General features: G+C 38.1%; 1 protein-coding gene and 1 pseudogene across 4 annotated transcripts in view; one reads left to right on the plus strand and one right to left on the minus strand.

Annotated features, from left to right (window-relative positions):
• The window catches only part of LOC122077821 (sulfite oxidase-like), a 77,857-nt gene that overhangs the window by 61,603 nt on the left and 9,805 nt on the right, over positions 1-6,449 (minus strand). The window lies entirely within an intron of this gene.
• On the plus strand, positions 480-2,147 carry LOC122079516 (annotated as a pseudogene).

Genomic DNA, 6,449 nt, shown 5'->3' on the forward strand with positions numbered 1-6,449 from the left:
CTCTGAGAGAGAGAGAGAGAGAGAGAGAGAGAGAGAGAGAGAGAGAGAGAGAGAACTGGGATATCGCCATTGATAAGAGGAAAATAATCCTCTGTTTTTCTCATCCATGTTTTTCCTTGTTTTACTACCTGCAGAATACGATACGTGGACAACTTTAAGACCAACGCACCAGATGTAATAATCCTCACCCAACCTTGACCGTTGATCTTAAAATTGTCCACGTGTCGTGTTTTGCAGGTAACAAAACAAGGAAAAACAAGGATGAAAAAACTGGAGGATTTTCATCGCTGATCAAATCCCACATAATCTTTGTCAGGTTTTCATCTGTGGCACCACCTCTCCATTGATGGATACCCAAATCTACTTCTATATCTGCTACTATGATCATATGAAGCACCAATTATAAAGCCAAGGGAATTGAAACACCAATATTTTTTATCCTTCCACTCCAATCTCATCATTTTCTAGAGAGCCTTAAGATGGATATGTCGTCATCATCTTCTCTCCTCACTCCACATCTGATGATTATGCTTTTGTCACTATCAGCTTTCATCATCTTATCCCGTTTGTTCTTATATTATAATTATAAGCTCCAGATAAACACTCGAATCGGGTGCTTGATCTCCTTCTACAAGAACCGAACCTGTCTCTTAGACTGGTTCACCCATTTCCTCGCAGAGTCTCCAACCCAGACGATCGTGTTGCACCGGTTAGGTGGCCGGCGGACCATTATTACGGCAAACCCAGAAAACGTAGAGTACATTCTTAAGACCAACTTTTCCAACTTCCCCAAAGGAAAGCCCTTTACTGAAATTCTTGGGGACTTTCTCGGCCGTGGCATATTCAATGTGGATGGTGAGCTTTGGTACTCCCAGCGCAAGATAGCAAGCCATGAATTCACCACCAGGTCCTTGAGAGAGTTACTCGTGAAGACAGTTCAAGAAGAACTGGAGAAGAGGTTGTTGCCCATACTCCAATTAGCAGCGGACACGTGCCGAGTTATTGATCTACAGGAGCTGTTAGGGAGGTTCGCTTTCGACACTGTGTGCAATCTCTCCTTGGGGCACGACCCATGCTTCCTCGACGTGAAAGAGGCGGCGCCACCGCCGAAGTTCGCAAGAGCGTTCGACGTTGCATCGGAGATAAGCGCAGGGCGTGGGGCGGCGCCTGTGTTCGCTGTGTGGAAAATCAAACGAGCATTACACATTGGCTCCGAGCGGAAACTCAGAGAAGTCATCCAACAGATACACGTGTCAATCGAAGAGATCATCTGTGACAAGAGGAAGAAGGATGTGAACGGTGCAGATCTCTTGTCGCGGTTAATAAGTGGTGGTCACGATGATGAGGTGATCAGAGGCATGATCATTAACTGCATCATGGCCGGAAAAGAAACCACGTCGGCGGCAATGACGTGGCTTTTCTGGTTGCTTTCCCGCCACTCCGACGTGGAGGAAGAGGTGATCAACGAAGTGGAGATGGTAATCAAGGGAGGAGAGTACCGTTAGTTGGGTTACGAGGAGCTTAAGAAGATGCGATATCTAAGCGCGTGCTTGTGCGAGTCCATGAGGCTCTATCCACCCGTGGCATGGGACTCTAAGCATGCGGTAGTACATGATACGTTACCAGACGGCACGGCCGTCCGCAGAGGAGACCGGGTGACGTACTTTCCCTACGGAATGGGGAGGATGGAAGTGTTGTGGGGAAAAGATCGGTTGGATTGCAGACCGGACCTGTGGCTCGACCACGAAGGTGATGGGTCTAAGATGGTATCTCCCTTCAAGTTCCCAGTGTTCCAAGCAGGACCCAGGGTGTGCTTTTCAAGGATTGATGAAGTACGTGGTTGCTTCTATACTGAGGCGATTCCGGTTGAGACCGGTTGGACCGGATCAGCCCGTGTTTGTGCCTCTGTTGACGGCTCACATGGACGGAGGGTTCAAGGTTCAAGTTTGTAGTAGGGAATCGTAAAAAAATAATAGGGAATGGGGAATCTTCTCCACTCCTCACAGTCAGACTTGAGAGAGAGACAAGACCAATTTTCTAATCCACAGATCGCTGGAATTTGAAAACAGACTTCATAAAACCAGAACCTTCATAAGTAACAGTCAACGGTTTTGGTAACTATTATTAATTAATCTATATAAAATGAATTTAAGGGCTGTTGAGGGTTATTGGTTATTGAATTGTAAGGGTTACTGAATATTGAATTGTGAATTGTTTATTGTTTCGCGGGAGACTCCAACCATATGATTTAGAGCAAATAAGATAAAGAATAGTTATAAATATGTTGTCAATCAACTTTTTAGGCATTGGATTTTTTTTTTTTTTTTATTGACATCCCATAAGCTGTCAAATATATATATTTTTTATTTTTTATTTTTTAATATAATATTTTAATTTTTATTCAAGATAAACCTTATCATTTTTTATTCAAAACAAAATTCCTATCATGTCATATGTCTATCCGAAAAATGGATTAGACAATGACAGATTTTGATGATAAAATAATAATAATTTTTTTTAAAATTATTTTTATTTATAATTTAAAAAACTTTTGAGAATAAGGAAAAAAAAATAATAATAATTAGAAGCAAAAAATGTCAAATTTCAAATACACTTATAGAGGTATCATTTAGACACTCATTAATTATAAAGTACAGAATATCAACTCATATGCCGATGTTGTCTCGGCCGTCTGATGCTCACCGCACCGTTGCATCGGTGGCAGAGGATTTTTTCGTGATATATGTCCATTTTGTTTTCATAAATGTTTCTCCGTGCACTCTAAATGGTAAGCATTGAGATAGTTGCCATCACCTAAAAGTGTCAAGTTAAGGTGATAGCTTATAGGAATAAAAAAGGGACAATCATAACAAAGTATAATGATCTAAATGCATCTATATACCGTAGATGTGTCATTTAGGTAGTCCTGTTAATTATAATGCGTGAAATTATTTTTGGATTATGGGTTGCCTATCCATTTGTTTAGGTGATGACACATGTCCCCTCCTTCCTCCCCCTCCCCTTTCTTTTCTTGGATAAATAGGTCTCAAGGAAAGTAAAACTTTTCAAGGAGAGTAAAACTTTTGACTATGTCCATTTTGTTTCCATATCAATGCACTATTAATGTGAGTAGGTGGTGAATTCAATGCATAGCGCATTGGTTACGTCCTCTGCTTGTAGAGTAGACAACACGTTTTTTAAAATTTATCCTTTTATTTTAGTTTCAAAAGTTTTTGTATTAACGATATAAAAGGATTTTCTAAAATAATTTTGAAAGTAGATTATCAGTATGTTATTATCAAAATTGATTATTGTCATACATATTTTTCGAATACACATGTAAAATAAAAGTATTTAATATTTATTTTCGTTGAATAATATTGTGTTATATAAAAGGATTTTTTGATAAAAATGTTATATAAAAAGATAGAAAAGTAAAATAAAAATTTATATAACGCATTCAATGATGTAAACAAGAAAATCCCTTTCAAAATAATCAAACTAACTTAGAGAACGATTTGTAATGCCATTTTACCAAAGCAATGCCCAACGTAAGTACTCAAGAGTATTGTCGTATGGTAATTCAACCTTTGAAAAAATGTCATATTGTCACACATGACAAAATCACCTATTTATATTTGTCATATGGCAATTCATCTTATGTTAAAATTTTAATTATCGAAATCCTTGGATTTAAAAAAAAAAAAATTCTCCAACCGTAAACTGAGAGAGAGAGAGAGAGAGAGAGAGAGAGAGAGAGTCTATTAATGCTCGATGCTCATCAATTGGTCTGGGTCCACTTCAGATTTATCTGAAGCACGGAAAGGTGGGGTCACTCTGACAATCATATTTATATTAAAGTGGCCCCTCTAATTGAGGTGTTCTGATGGTATTTACCCTTCGATGCAAACAAAAATGAGCATCACCATCCATCACTATGCCAATTCAACGTATAGATATATTCTACCGAAAAAACATAACGGTGTAGATATATTAAATCTTTGGAGAGGGTGGGTTTCACTTTCCCATGGGATTGGGATCCACTCCAACGAATTTCCCGTGGTGCCCGAGCATTAATTTACCGTATGAAAAATTTTAATTAAGAATCATAAATAGGAGGTTTTAAGAAGAGAAATGGTATGAAGTTTGGGTTCAATCATAAATAAATAAGGAAAAATTATTTGATTACACAAAATCAGGTTTTAATTTACAAAATTAACCACATCATGTTTATGTTCACTGAATTACTCAAATTGAGTTAGGTATTTCAAAAATACCTAAAACAGTGTCTCACCTTCATTTTTTGACAATTTTAACCCTGGTTTTCCTCTACCTGTCCGATCACCATAGCACTGGAAAGCAACCCCATTGCCGGAAGTGACGGCAGACAGAACTTGAAGACAAAAAACTAAGGAATAGATCCAAGAGTAGATTAGTTTGAGTGTAGCAAGACTAGCAGTGAAATGGAAGACGACCAAAACGAAGACGTCTTTGGGAAGGAAAAGGAAGAGAGATGCAGGAAGAGATGAGTGTACCGCCGCAGCAACAATAGCAGCAAAATCAAACCTATGAAGAAGACCAAAACGAAGCGGAATACAAATCGGATGCTCAATGAGGGTTTCCGGAGATGGACACCTCCGATGCTTAATGTTGGATTTGAAAAGAGATCGGTGTCCGATGTTGGTTCGTCATTACAACTCTGTTCTTCTAATTCTTTTTTTTTTGGGGGGTGGGGTGGTTTGGTTGGTTTCTATTGAATCCAACATTCATTGCTGGATTTGTAGAGATGACCAATGTCAAACATCGGTTCGTTAGACACTGTCTCTTTGGAGAATTGTTTTGAGTATTTATTGTTAAATCCGACGCTTTCTATGCCGGATTTGCAAAGAGCCATGCCCGGTGTCGGGTCTTCACTTTTCTCTTTGCCTATTTTTTTCAAAGAACTGAGAGCCATACCTAGGGTTCTTAATGCCGGATTTGCAGAATCCAACACTCGTTAGGGTTCTCTTTGCGTGGCATATGCTTGATGCCTTTTTTTTTTTTAAATCCGTAGAACCCTCTCTCGTCTGTGTGTGAATCTCCCAAACTCTGTCTCCCTCAAGTTGTTTCATTATCCAACAAAATCCTTGTGAGATAGAGAGAGAGAGAGATTTGTATTTGCATGGAGACACAACATACCGCGTTCCCAACGGTAGAGGTAAAAATGTCAAAAATTATAGAAAAATGAAGGTGAGACACTTTTAACTGTTTTGGGTATTTTTGTAATACCAAAACTCAATTTGTGTAATTCCGTGAACACAAACATGATGTGGGTAATTTTGTAAATTAAAACATGATTCTGGGCAATTTGGTAATTTTTCCACTAAAGAAAGTGATGTAGATTGTAAACAATGATATTATATAAAGAAATAAAATAAGATGAATGAAGTAAAGAGGTGCATTTTGAGTATAATGTGATCATTATATTCCCTTAAAATTTAGTAGAAATTATTATAAGACAATTATATAACCAACTATAATACATGGTGTGAAGTATTGGATAGTTAAGAAGCATAATGTGTATATATTCAGTGTGGCAAATGTTAGGATGTTGAGATGAATGAATGGTAAAACTAGAAAGGATAAAGTAAGAAATTATTATATCAGAACTGATTTAGGAGTAGTTCCGAATCAAATGTTTTTTATCCACAAGCAACAATCTGCCTAGACAGGCACGGCCCCCCAAGAGGGGTATAACGGTCATTTCATGCCCCTATGTCTATGGTGCATGGGCAGGTCTTGGCCAGAAAACTTTGTCCTTTCATTTTCATTGATAATTAGGCAAATTACTTGATTATCCAAAATCCAATTTTCTGCTTATCAAAAGTCATCTGACAATATCACGAAACTATAAAAAGTATTCCTATACCGATAGTGTCTCTCATGCTCACACTCTGATCATGTGAGACCCACATTGACACATTCTCTCCTTATTCATGTTGGCCCTCTTGTTGATAAAATCATTTCCCACACCATGATGGGTGTGAGATGAGAGATTCCTCCGAAATCAGTGGCATGTGGAATCCTGTACCCATAAAGATATGTATTACTAATGAGATGTTCTCTGATAAGCTGCCAAGCCAGGTACATTGATAATCTCTGTATCTATTTCTCTCATATGAAATAACCTCACATTCCCTTTTTATATGATACCATTTCAACACACCTAATTGGTGCATTCCCCTGTCACTTGATTAGTGAATCTCTCTCATTGCCAAATTACATACAAACCCCATCCTGATTCAGAAAGAACAAATGTCATAAGATCTACTTGAACAAGCTTTCTCCCAGCCCATTGTTCCGTAAGGTGTTATATAATTTTCCAAGGAATTTTCTAAGGAATTTTCCCGTAAGGTGTTATATAATTTCTGATCTTACTTTGTTGTCCTCTTTACCATATACATATTCTT

The sequence above is a fragment of the Macadamia integrifolia genome, chromosome 5, assembly GCF_013358625.1.
Source record: "Macadamia integrifolia cultivar HAES 741 chromosome 5, SCU_Mint_v3, whole genome shotgun sequence".
NCBI lineage: Eukaryota > Viridiplantae > Streptophyta > Magnoliopsida > Proteales > Proteaceae > Macadamia > Macadamia integrifolia.